A 14,717-nucleotide genomic window follows, 5' to 3' on the forward strand; every position below is an offset into this window, starting at 1 on the left:
AGTGGAGGTCACAGTGTTGTGAAGGGAATGTGTGGTTAACGCCTTTAGAATCTCAACTTTAACCTTTACATAACAGTACCCCCTGGGACAACCATAAGCCTTTACCATTTCATATTTTGGAAACAAGGCTAAGATGAAATGTCATATTTATAAATGTTAAATGACACTATTTGCAAGCTTCCATGCTACATTTTGTTGTAGTTGCTTAAAGTCACTCATGCTAAATTGATTCACTCACGCTAAATTGATGAATTGATGAACTCACATGATTGTGTTGATTAGGTCAATCTATACCGTGCTTCCATTTCATCTGTGTCAAGTTGATCTATTGCATGTACCTTTGTCCTTGCAGCTGAGATTCTGATCATGAGAGCTGTGTTAGTGTCGACCTGTGTGATGGCTCTTCTGTCCATCCTGGCCACTGTACTTGGGCTGAGATGCACAAAGTTATGTGACTCTACAGGCCAGAAGGACAGGCTGGCTCTCTGGTGCCCTCTTTGTGTGTGGAAGTGAATTTTGCAGGCCAACACACACGTGCATGCACACACAGCACAGAACTCCCTGGAAAACAGTGAACATTTTTACTGAGTGGACTATCCTGACCAAACAAATCAAATGAAATGAAACAAAGCATGCACACTCACTCGGATTACCTACATCAAGTTGTTTACTCTGCTTGTGGTTGTAGTAATTCTCATTTGCTGGCTGTCATTATACAGTCAAATCATACTATGGTTGAAACACATAGTGCTGGTTTGTTTCTTGCTGTTTATATGTTTATTTTCTGTTGGCCTTTTCTATGTAGTCTCCCTGTCATGCAAGATCACGTTGTTCTGGGGGTGCTAAGGGGTTCAACTAAGGTGGACAGAAGAGCAACAAATTATCTTTGAAACTGGGTTAGAAGGAAAGCCGGTGGGCGTGATCTCACCTGGCAGCTTGTCAGAACAGACTATAAATACTGTGGACCATAGTATAATAGTCGAACCAGTGGAAGGTGTTCTTTTATGAACAGATATATATCTGATCTGTTATACTGTAGATTATTGTTATAACTGAGTAGAGTAAAGTAAAGTAGATCTGAAAGTTCTACATCGCCCATGTCATTGGGAACTGACTGAGCCATGGGAATGAGTGAGGCTGTGACTGAGGTACTTGGGCTGCTTTTGGGGATCTTTGGTGTCACGCTGCTGGTATCTGCTGGTGTTACTGATTGCTGGATGGTAAGAGAACGGATTAACACCATTCTTTATTGTTTGAGATAAACTCCAGGGGCCGCTTCCCTGGGCACAGATTAAAAGGGCAATTTTGGATTAGTACATAAATTGTTGTACTTTTTAATGAATGATATATAGCCATTGATTCTTGAAAAATATAAGATGAAGAATATGCTTCATGAGTTTACTGCATCTGTTTTACCCCATTAGAACCCAAAATATAACCTTGTTTAAAACAAACACTGTATAGCTTCAAAACATGAAAACCTAAAAACTATCATTTTCATCTCATGGATGGTCAGGCCTTGCATCCACAGCTCTGTCTATGACTGTCTATGAATTTGAGAGTGGTTACATTTCCTCCAGTCAAATCCCTCAGCTAATAACCAAACAAGTGTCAGGGTGACCACGTTATTGTTTGAATCTTAGATTGAAATGATTGAGAATGCTTTTCAGTCAGACTAGGCTTAATCTGTATTTGAAAAACCGACCCTCAAAGATTTGTTTACTGAGTGGACTATCCTGACCAAACAAATCAAATTAAATGAAACAAAGCATGCACACTCACTCGGATTACCTACATCGAGAGCCCAGTTGTACTTAATCTGTTATAGGCTTTATGACCGCCAGGGTGCGCTCTACTTCACAGAGTCTTACAGAGAAATCTCTGTGCCATTGGCAATATGTGTGAATATAATATTATTTGTGTGTGTTGTGATAGCGGGATGCCAAGGACCAGTTCTCCTCAGTGGGCCCGAGCTCGCGGTGCAGGGGGCTGTGGGGTGAGTGTCTCCATGACAGCATAGCGAGACTGTGGACCTGTGATGTCACCATAACCTACCTGGAAGAGCTGCCAGGTGAGATCACGCCCACCGGCTTTCCTTCTGACCCAGTTTCAAATTAAAACAGCAAAAACAGCAGTGGGACTAACTTCAGTTTCTGTAATTATATTTCTATGGTTTCAACCATTCATATTTGTTTTAACCTTATTTATGTAACATACCTTAATAAGGACACTATATTCAACAAATGACATGCATGTGCTTAGTTTGTCCATTTGTAACATTGGCAGCTAGCTAGCCAGATAGTCCAGGACTATGTTTATACATCTGGCCCAATATTCTTTGTTGAACTCTTGTAATTGTATTGATTAAGGCAATCTATACAGTGCTTCCATTACATCTGTGTGAAGTTGATCTATTGTATGTACCTTTGTCCTTGCAGCTGAGATTCTGATCATGAGAGCTGTGTTAGTGTCGACCTGTGTGATGGCTCTTCTGTCCATCCTGGCCACTGTAATTGGGCTGAGATGCACAAAGTTATGTGACTCTACAGGCCAGAAGGACAGGCTGGTGCCCTCTTTGTGTGTGGAAGTGAATTTTGCAGGCCAACACACACGTGCATGCACACACAGCACAGAACTCCCTGGAAAACAGTGAACATTTTTACTGAGTGGACTATCCTGACCAAACAAATCAAATGAAATGAAACAAAGCATGCACACTCACTCAGATGACCTACATCAAGTTGTTTACTCTGCTTGTGGTTGTAGTAATTCTCATTTGCTGGCTGCCATTATACAGTCAAATCATACTATGGTGGGAACACAATTCAACACAATGCATGCTTGTATCTTGCTGTTTATATCTTTATTTTCTGTAGACCGTTTCTATGCAGTCTCCCTGTCATGCCATAAAGCATGTGACCTGTTCAGCCTGTTGGTCTTATCAGTGTATCAATGTGTGACTGTATCCCACAGCTCTGCTTGGAATAGGAGGTCTGCTGTGGTGTGGAGACCTTCGCCAGATACAGAGAACAGATGTGTAAACTATCATTGATTATTAAGATACTGTTATAACTGTTTTTTCACAGTATCATTGAGAGGAATCACTGACTGATCTCTCTTTCTCTGTCTACTACAGATGGCTTATGGGATACCAGGGATAACATATGAGCTGGGCAACTCTTATTGGCTGACTGCTGGGGGTGTGGCCTGCACTCTGACCTCATCAGTCACCCTGTTGACCACCAGACGTCTGTCCAACAGGAGTGAGGTCATAAGACGGCGCCGGATTAACACCAATGGTCAACATGTCGAGCAGATAACAATCGATAGGAGCTACACCTAGATGTGTCCATATTAATCATACACCTCAAATTGCGAGTCTGGCCCCTCGTGAGTCATATAAATAGATATACACTGAGTGCACAAAACATTGAGTACACTTGTTTTTTCCATGACACAGACTGACCAGGTGAATACAGGTGAAAGCTATGATCCCTTATTGATGTCACTTGTTAAATCCACTTCAATCAGTTTAGATGAAGGGGAATAGACAGGTTAAAGAAGGATTTTTAAGCCTTGAGACAATTGAGACACTGATTGTGTATGTGTGCCATTCACAGGGTGAATGGGCAAGACAAAAGATTTAAGTACCTTTGAACAGGGTATGGTAGTAGGCCAGGCGCACCGGTTTGTGTCTAGACAAACACACAGTCCTCATTTACTGAGACGCTCTTTTACTAAATCTTATGTCAAGTGTTATTGAAGTGTTGTGGTTGCAGGTTCACCTGGCACGTCTAACACTTTTGTGGTGTTGCTATAGGCCAACAGTCAATATCTAAATAATATGTGTGAAATGCTTCATAGTGTATGTGATGTAAACAGAGAGGTCTACTTTCTTGGGGACCTGAATATTGACTGGTTTTCCTCAAGCTGTCCGCTCAAGAGGAAGCTTCTCACTGTAACCAGTGCCTGTAATCTGGTTCAGGATATCAATCAACCTACCAGCATATTTTCAAACACTACAGGAACAAGATCATGCACATGTTGTATCACATTTTTACTAATACTGTAGAACTGTCATGTATACTCCCTCCCCGGTCTCTAGGTCATCAGGCTGCTGATTATCCTGCACACCTGTCACCATCGTCAAGCACACCAGCGCCTCATGACACTCACCTGGACTCCATCACCTCCTTGATTACCTGCCCTATATACAGTTGAAGTCGGAAATGTACATACACTTAGGTTGGAGTCATTATAACTCATTATAACTCGTTTTTCAACCACTCCACAAATTTCTTGTTAACAAACTATAGTTTTGGCAAGTCGGTTAGGACATCTACTTTGTGCATGACACAAGTAATTTTTCAAACAATTGTTTACAGACAGATTATTTCAAATCAAATCAAAGTTTTATTGTCACGTGCGCCGAATACAACAGGTGTAGACCTTACAGTGAAATGCTTACTCACAGGCTCTAACCAATAGTGCGAAAAAGGTATGTGTGTGTGTGTGTGTGTGTGTGTGTGTGTGTGTGTGTGTGTGTGTGTGTGTGTGTGTGTGTGTGTGTGTGTGTGTGTGTGTGTGTGTGTGTGTGTGTGTGTGTGTGTGTGTGTGTGTGTGTGTGTGTGTGTGTGTGTAGGTAAGTAAAGAATAAAACAACAGTAAAAAGACATTTGAAAATAAGAGTAGCAAGACACCGGTTAGTCAGGCTTATTGAGGTAGTATGTACATGTAGGTATGGTTAAACTGACTATGCATATATGATGAACAGAGAGTAGCAGTAGCGTAAAAGAGGGGTTGGCGGGTGGTGGGAAACAATGCAGATAGCCCAGTTAGCCAATGTGCGGGAGCACTGGTTGGTCGGGCCAATTGAGGTAGTTTTTACATGAATGTATAGTCGGTAATTTTACCGACTGTCTTGGTGTGTTTGGACCATTCTAGTTTGTTGTTGATGTGGACACCAAGGAACTTGAAGCTCTCAACCTGCTCCACTACAGCCCCGTCGATGAGAATGGGGGAGTGGTCGGTCCTCCTTTTCCTGTAGTCCACAATCATCTCCTTAGTTTTGGTTACGTTGAGGGATAGGTTGTTATTCTGGCACCACCCGGCCAGGTCTCTGACCTCCTCCCTATAGGCTGTCTCGTCGTTGTCGGTGATCAGGCCTACCACTGTTGTGTCATCTGCAAACTTAATGATGGTGTTGGAGTCGTGCCTGGCCATGCAGTCGTGGGTGAACAGGGAGTACAGGAGGGGGCTGAGCACGTACCCCTGGGGAGCTCCAGTGTTGAGGATCAGCGTGGCAGATGTGTTGCTACCTACCCTTACCAACTGGGGGCGGCCCGTCAGGAAGTCCAGGATCCAGTTGCAGAGGGAGGTGTTTAGTCCCAGGTTCCTTTGCTTAGTGATGAAGTTTGAGGGTACTATGGTGTTGAACGCTGAGCTGTAGTCAAAGTATAGCATTCTCACATAGTTGTTCCTTTTGTCCAGATGGGAAAGGGCAGTGTGGAGTGCAACAGAGATTGCATCATCTGTGGATCTGTTTGGGCGGTATGCAAATTGGAGTGGGTCTAGGGTTTCTGGGATAATGGTGTTGATGTGAGCCATTACCAACCTTTCAAAGCACTTCATGGCTACGGACGTGAGTGCTACGGGTCTGTAGTCATTTAGGCAGGTTGCCTTGGTGTTCTTGGGCACATCATTTATAATTCACTGTATCACAATTCCAGTGGGTCAGAAGTTTACATACACTAAGTTGACTGTGCCTTAAAACAGCTTGGAAAATTCCTAGAAAATGATGTCATGGCTTTCGAAGCTTCTGATAGACTAATTGACATCATTTGAGTGAATTGGAGGTGTACCTGTGGATGTAGTTCAAGGCCTACCTTCAAACCCAGTACCTCTTTGATTGACATCATGGGGAAATCAAAAGAAATCAGCCAAGACCTCAGAAAAAGGTCTTGGCTGGTTCATTCTTGGGAGCAATTTCCAAACTTCTGAAGGTACCACATTCATCTGTACAAACAATGGTGCGCAAGTACAAACACCATGGGACCATGCAGCTGTCATACCGCTCAGGAAGAAGACGCGTTCTGTCTCCTAGAGATGAACGTACTTTGGTGCGGAAAGTGCAAATCAATCCCAGAAGAACAGCAAAGAACCTTGTGAAGATGCTGGAAAAAACAGGTACAAAAGTATCTATATCCACAGTAAAATGAGTCCTATATCGACATACCTTGAATGGCCGCTCAGCAAGGGAGAAGACACTGCTCCAAACCCGCAATAAAAAAGCCAGACTACGGTTTGCAACTGCACATGGGGACAAAGATCGTACTTTTTGGAGAAATGTCTTCTGGTCTGATGAAACAAAAATAGAACTGTTTGGCCCTAATGACCATCGTTATGTTTGGAGGAAAAACTGTGACGCACGGGGGTGGCAATATCATGTTGTGGGGGTGCTTTGCTGCAAGAGGGACTGGTGCACTTCACAAAATAGATGGCATCGTGAGGGAGGAAAATTATGTAGATATATTGAAGCAACATCGCAAGACATCAGTCAGGAAGTTAAAGCTTGGTCGCAAATGGGTCTTCCAAATGGACAATGACCCCAGCATACTTCCAAAGATGTGGCAAAATGGCTTAAGGACAACAAATTTGAGGTATTGGAGTGGACATCACAAAGCCCTGACATCAATCCCGTAGACAATTTGTGGGCAGAACTGAAAAAGTGTGTGCGAGCAAGGAGGCCTACAAACCTGACTCAGTTACACCAGCTCTGTCAGGAGGAATGGGCCAAAATTCACCCAACTTATTGTGGGAAGCGTGTGGAAGGCTACCCGAAACGTTTGACCTAAGTTAAACATTTTAAAGGCAATGCTACCAAATACTAATTGAGTGTATGTAAACTGCTGACCCGCTGGGAATGTGATGAAAGAAATTAAAGCTGAAATAAATAATTCTTCTTTTCTATTATTCTGATATTTCACATTCTTAAAATAAAGTGGTGATCCTAACTGACCTAAGACAGGGAATTTTTTATAGGATTAAATGTCAGGAATTGTGAAAAACTGAGTTTAAATGTACAGTGGGGAGAACAAGTATTTGATACACTGCCAATTTTGCAGGTTTTCCTACTTACAAAGCATGTAGAGGTCTGTAATTTTTATCATAGGTACACTTCAAATGTGAGAGACGGAATCTAAAACAAAAATCCAGAAAATCACATTGTATGATTTTTAAGTAATTAATTTGCATTTTATTGCATGACATAAGTATTTGATCACCTACCAACCAGTAAGAATTCCGGCTCTCACAGACCTGTTAGTTTTTCTTTAAGAAGCCCTCCTGTTCTCCACTCATTACCTGTATTAACTGCACCTGTTTGAACTCGTTACCTGTAAAAAAGACACCTGTCCACACACTCAATCAAACAGACTCCAACCTCTCCACAATGGCCAAGACCAGAGAGCTGTGTAAGGACATCAGGGATAAAATTGTAGACCTGCACAAGGCTGGGATGGGCTACAGGACAATAGGCAAGCAGCTTGGTGAGAAGGCAACAACTGTTGGCGCAATTATTAGAAAATGGAAGAAGTTCAAGATGACGGTCAATCACCCTCGGTCTGGGGCTCCATGCAAGATCTCACCTCGTGGGGCATCAATGATCATGAGGAAGGTGAGGGATTAGCCCAGAACTACACGGCAGGACCTGGTCAATGACCTGAAGAGAGCTGGGACCACAGTCTCAAAGTAAACCATTAGTAACACACTACGCCGTCATGGATTAAAATCCTGCAGTGCACGCAAGGTCCCCCTGCTCAAGCCAGCGCATGTCCAGGCCCGTCTGAAAATTGCCAATGACCATCTGGATGATCCAGAGGAGGAATGGGAGAAGGTCATGTGGTCTGATGAGACAAAAATAGAGCTTTTTGGTCTAAACTCCACTCGCCGTGTTTGGAGGAAGAAGAAGGATGAGTACAACCCCAAGAACACCATCCCAACCGTGAAGCCTGGACGTGGAAACATCATTCTTTGGGGATGCTTTTCTGCAAAGGGGACAGGACGACTGCACCGTATTGAGGGGAGGATGGATGGGGCCATGTATCGCAAGATCTTGGCCAACAACCTCCTTCCCTCAGTAAAAGCATTGAAGATGGGTCGTGGCTGGGTCTTCCAGCATGACAACAACCCGAAACACACAGCCAGGGCAACTAAGGAGTGGCTCCGTAAGAAGCATCTCAAGGTCCTGGAGTGGCCTAGCCAGTCTCCAGACCTGAACCCAATAGAAAATCTTTGGAGGGAGCTGAAAGTCCGTATTGCCCAGCGACAGCCCCGAAACCTGAAGGATCTGGAGAAGATCTGTATGGAGGAGTGGGCCAAAATCCCTGCTGCAGTGTGTGCAAACCTGGTCAAGAACTACAGGAAACGTATGATCTCTGTAATTGCAAACAAAGGCTTCTGTACCAAATATTAAGTTCTGCTTTTCGGATGTATCAAATACTTATGTCATGCAATAAAATGCAAATTAATTACTTAAAAATCATACAATGTGATTTTCTGGATTTTTGTTTAAGATTCCGCCTCTCACAGTTGAAGTGTACCTATGATAAAAATTACAGACCTCTACATGCTTTGTAAGTAGGAAAACCTGCAAACTTGGCAGTGTATCAAATACTTGTTCTCCCCACTGTATATGGCTAAGGTGTATGTAAACTTCTGACTTCCGCTGTATGTCACTCCCTTTGGTTTCTTCCCCAGTCGTCATTGTTCCTGTATCTGTTTCATGTCGGTGCGCTGTTCGTGTTTCTTGTTTTGTTAATTTTTTTATTCAATGTATTCATTCCCTGGACTTGCTTCCCGACTCTCAGCGTACATCGTTATAAGAACTTTGTTCTAAAGCTGTATCCCTTTGATCACAATATAGTGGCCATATCCAGGAAAGCCAAATTTCCGAAAGCTGGAACTAAATAGTATATAAAAGATCATATATAAAAGATTTTGCTGTGACTCTTATGTGGATATTTGTTGTTCTGATGTGATTAATATGGAGCATCCAGACGCTGCACATAATGCATTTATGAAATTGCTTCTTCCAATTATTGATAAACATGCACCTGTTAATTAAGAAACTGGTAAGGCTCCATGGACTGATGAGGAATTGAAAAACTGTATGGCTGAAAGAGACGGGGCAAAAAGAGTGGCTAATATGTCTAGCTGCATATCTGACTGTCTGACTTACTGTAAATTGAGAAATGATGTGACTAAACTCATCAAAAAGAAGAAACTGTATTATGAAGCCAAGATCAATGATATAAAGAGTGATGGAAAAAAAACTTTGGAGTACTTTAAATGAAATTGTCGGCAGAAACACAAATTCAACTCCATCTTTCATCGCATCAGATGGCTTATTAATCACAAAACCATTTTGATGTTGCCAATTATTTTAATTATTATTTAATTGGCAAAGTGGGAAGACTTAAGCAAGAAATGCCAACAACGAACAGTGAGCTATTGTACTCATGTAAAAAAAATCTATACTGAAAGAAAAGCATAGCAATTTTGAATTTTGTAAAGTTTTGTGTGAGAGGTTCAAAACGTATTGTTATCGATCAATAATGACAAATGCCTTCTGGCATTGACAACTACTGAGAATGGTAGCTGACTCTATAGCCACTCCTATATGTCATATCTTTAATCTGAGTCTAGAGTAAAGTATTTGTCCTCAGGCCTGGAGGGAAGCCAAGGTCATTTCGCTACTCAAGAGTGGTAAAGCAGTCTTTACTGGTTCTAACAGTATACCTATCAGCTTGCTGCCAGCTCTTAGCAAACTGTTTGACAGAATACAATGCTACTTCTCAGTAAGCAAATTTACAACAGACTTTCAGCATGCTTATAGAGAAGGGCACTCAATATGTACTGCACTGACACAAATGATTGATGATTGGTTGAAAGAAATTGACAATAAGAAGATTGTGGGAGCTGAACTGTTAGATTTCAGTGCACCCTTTGATATCAACCTGTTGTTGAGAAAACGTACAGTGGGGCAAAAAAGTATTTAGTCAGCCACCAATTGTGCAAGTTCTCCCACTTAAAAAGATGAGAGAGGCCTGTAATTTTCATCATAGGTACACTTCAACTATGACAGACAAAATGAGAAAAAAAATCCAGAAAATCACATTGTAGGATTTTTTATGAATTTATTTGCAAATTATGGTGGAAAATAAGTATTTGGTCAATAACAAAAGTTTATCTCAATACTTTGTTATATACCCTTTGTTGGCAATGACAGAGGTCAAACGTTTTCTGTAAGTCTTCACAAGGTTTTCACACACTGTTGCTGGTATTTTGGCCCATTCCTCCATGCAGATCTCCTCTAGAGCAGTGATGTTTTGGGGCTGTTGCTGGGCAACACGGACTTTCAACTCCCTCCAAAGATTTTCTATGGGGTTGAGATCTGGAGACTGGCTAGGCCACTCCAGGACCTTGAAATGCTTCTTACGGAACCACTCCTTCGTTGCCCGGGCGGTGTGTTTGGGATCATTGTCATGCTGAAAGACCCAGCCACGTTTCATCTTCAATGCCCTTGCTGATGGAAGGAGGTTTTCACTCAAAATCTCACGATACATGGCCCCATTCATTCTTTCCTTTACACGGATCAGTCGTCCTGGTCCCTTTGCAGAAAAACAGCCCAAAAGCATGATGTTTCCACCCCCATGCTTCACAGTAGGTATGGTGTTCTTTGGATGCAACTCAGCATTCTTTGTCCTCCAAACACAACGAGTTGAGTTTTTACCAAAAGGTTATATTTTGGTTTCATCTGACCATATGACATTCTCCCAATCTTCTTCTGGATCATCCAAATGCTCTCTAGCAAACTTCAGACGGGCCTGGACATGTACTGGCTTAAGCAGGGGGACACGTCTGGCACTGCAGGATTTGAGTCCCTGGCGGCGTAGTGTGTTACTGATGGTAGGCTTTGTTACTTTGGTCCCAGCTCTCTGCAGGTCATTCACTAGGTCCCCCCGTGTGGTTCTGGGATTTTTGCTCACCGTTCTTGTGATCATTTTGACCCCACGGGGTGAGATCTTGCGTGGAGCCCCAGATCGAGGGAGATTATCAGTGGTCTTGTATGTCTTCCATTTCCTAATAATTGCTCCCACAGTTGATTTCTTCAAACCAAGCTGCTTACCTATTGCAGATTCAGTCTTCCCAGCCTGGTGCAGGTCTACAATTTTGTTTCTGGTGTCCTTTGACAGCTCTTTGGTCTTGGCCATAGTGGAGTTTGGAGTGTGACTGTTTGAGGTTGTGGACAGGTGTCTTTTATACTGATAACAAGTTCAAACAGGCACCATTAATACAGGTAACGAGTGGAGGACAGAGGAACCTATTAAAGAAGAAGTTACAGGTCTGTGAGAGCCAGAAATCTTGTCTGTTTGTAGGTGACCAAATACTTATTTTCCACCATTATTTGCAAATAAATTCATTAAAAATCCTACAATGTGATTTTCTGGATTTTTTTTTCTCATTTTGTCTGTCATAGTTGAAGTGTACCTATGATGAAAATTACAGGCCTCTCTCATCTTTTTAAGTGGGAGAACTTGCACAATTGGTGTCTGACTAAATACTTTTTTGCCCCACTGTATGTGTTATGTCTTTTTTAACCTCTGCCGTATCTTGGATTCAGAGCTATCTATCTGATAGAACTCAGATGAGTTTCTTTAATGGAAGCTTCTCTAATGTCAAACATGTAAAGAGTTGTCCACAGTGCCTTCGGAAAGTATTCAGACCCTTTGACATTTTTATGTTTTGTTACGTTACAGCCTTATTCTAAAATGGATATTGTTTTTTTCCCTCATCAATCTACACACGATGCCCCACAATGACAAAGTAAAAATAGTTTTATAGAAATAGTTTCTAATATACTAAAAATAAAAAACAGAAATATCACAATTACATAAGTATTCAGACCCTTTACTTTGTTAAAGCACCTTTGGCAGCAATTACAGCAAGTCTTCTTGGGTATGATGCTACAAGCTTGGCACACTTGTATTTGGGGAGTTTCTCCCATTCTTCTCTGCAGATCCTCTCAAACTCTGTCAGGTTGGATGGGGAGCGTTGCTGCACAGCTTTTTTCAGGTCTCGCCATAGATGTTTGATTGGGGTTATGACCGGGCTCTGGCTGGGCCACTCAAGGACATTCAGAGACTTGTCCCGAAGCCACTCCTGCATTGTCTTGGCTGTGTGCTTAGGGTCGTTGTCCTATTGGAAAGATGAACCAACACTGCAGTCTGAGGTCCTGAGCGCTCTGGAGCAGGTTGTCCTCAAGGATCTCTCTGTACTTTGCTCCGTTCATCTTTGCCTCGATCCTGACTAGTCTCCCAGTCCCTGCCGCTGAAAAAGATCTCCACAGCATGGTGCTGCCACCACCATGCTTCACCTTAGGGATGGTGCCAGGTTTCCTCCAGACATGACGCTTGGCATTCAGGCCAAATAGTTCAATCTTGGTTTCATCAGACCAGAGATACTTGTTTCTCATGGTCTGAAAGACTTTAAGTGTCTTTTGTCAAACTCCAAGCGGGCTGTCATGTGCCTTTTACTGAGCAGTGGTTTCCATCTGGCCACTCTACCATAAAGGCCTGATTGGTGGAGTGCTGCAGAGATGGTTGTCCTTCTGGAAGTTTCTCCCATCTCCACACCTGGTTTAAAAAAACAAATATAGAAACACTTCACGGCTCAACGCCTCTCCCCCATGTGACCTACTTGTTGCGTGTATGTACTGACATGTATGTGTAACTGATAGATGCACACATACATGACATGTTAATGTTTTTAAATGTATATAAATTGTAAATATTTTGTCTGTAATGTATTTTTCGTTACATGTCAGACCCCAGTAAGACTAGATGTAGCTATTGGCGTCGGCTAATGAGGATCCTAATAAATCAAATCAAATTAAATAATAAGAAGCTCATGATGCAACCCAATCAGTCATTCTGACTGGTTATAACTGACAAAAGGGGAGGGGACATTTCACTGTGGCACCCAAGATGTAATAGTACTCAATGTTTTGGTTTTTGTAACTGCGTACTGCTGCAGTCCTGCTTACTAGGGGGTTTTGGTCCACCATTTAAGAGTTGAGTACAAACAAGGAAAAACAGAATACAATAAAGGTACAAATATTATGTTAAATATTAATATGTTCAATGTCAATACCTGCTTGATAATGTCAATACCTGTTTGATAATCAAATCAAAGTTTATTGGTCGCATACACATATTTAGCAGATGTTATTGCGGGTGTCGGGAAATGCTTGTGTTCTTAGCTCCAACAGTGCAGTAATATCTAACAATACACAACAATACACACAAATCTAAAAGTAAAATAATGGAATTAAGAAATATAGAAATATTATGATGAGCAATGTCGGAGTGGCATTAACATCAATACAGTAGAAAATAATACAGTATATACCTATGAAATGAGTAAAGCAGTATGTAAACATGATTAAAGTGACTAGTGTTCCATGTCTATGTATTAAAGGCTGCAGCCTCCAAGGTGCAGGGTTGAGTAACCGGGTGGTTGCCGGCTAGTGATGGCTATTTAACAGTCTGATGGCCTTGAGATAGAAGCTGTTTTTCAGTCTCTCGGTCCCAGCTTTGATGCACCTGTACTGACCTCGCCTTCTGGATGATAGTTGAGTGAACAGGCAGTGTCTCGGGTGGTTGTTGTCATGATCTTGTTGGTCTTCCTGTGACATCGGGTGCTGTAGGTGTCTGGGAGGGCAGGTAGTTTGCCCTCGGTGATGAGTTGGGCAGACCGCACCACCCTCTGGAGAGCCCTGTGGTTGTGGGCGGTGCAGTTGCCGTACCAGGCAATGATACAGCCCGACAGGATGCTCTCAATTGTGCATCTGTAAAAGTTTGTGAGGGTCTTAGGGGCCAAGCCAAAGTTCTTCAGCCTCCTTCTTTGTCAGTCTGTATGAGTGGACCATTTCAGATCGTCATCGTCAGTGATGTGTACACCGAGGAACTTGAAGCTTTCCATCTTCTCCACTGCGGTCCCATCAATGTGGATAGGGGTGTGCTCCCTCTGCTTTTTAGGGGTGTGCTCCCTCTGCTTTTTAGGGGTGTGCTCCCTCTGCTTTTTAGGGGTGTGCTCCCTCTGCTTTTTAGGGGTGTGCTCCCTCTGCTTTTTAGGGGTGTGCTCCCTCTGCTTTTTAGGGGTGTGCTCCCTCTGCTTTTTCCTGAAGTCCACAATCAGCTCCTTTATTTTGTTGACGTTGAGGGAGAGATCATTTTCACATACATAAAAGAACAAAACAGCCACTCCTAGAATACAGTGGAAGTTGATATAGAAAATAATTTTTTATCATTTAAAGAAAATCATGTTTCAGTAATACTTTCTTTATCAGGCTGTTTAAATAATCTACAACTCAAAGTCTCTTAAAGGAGAGCCAGTCTCCAGCACATCTCAGGTGTGTGTGAGATTTCACATTCATACTCTGCCCCCACTAACCCCCACTGATCTCTGTGCTTACATATCTGGATTCAGTCTAGTGCTGTGGGTTGGTACAGGCTGTAACTCTGTCACTATATTTGGATGGTCTCTTATAGATTGTTTGTTGATCCATAATCCATCCAGAAACTGTCTGTTAGATGTAGTGTACAATATGACTCTACCGTACCCTCATCCTTCTTCCCTAATCCCAGAAAAGTCAA

The sequence above is a fragment of the Salvelinus alpinus genome, chromosome 2, assembly GCF_045679555.1.
Source record: "Salvelinus alpinus chromosome 2, SLU_Salpinus.1, whole genome shotgun sequence".
Taxonomy (NCBI): Eukaryota; Metazoa; Chordata; class Actinopteri; order Salmoniformes; family Salmonidae; genus Salvelinus; species Salvelinus alpinus.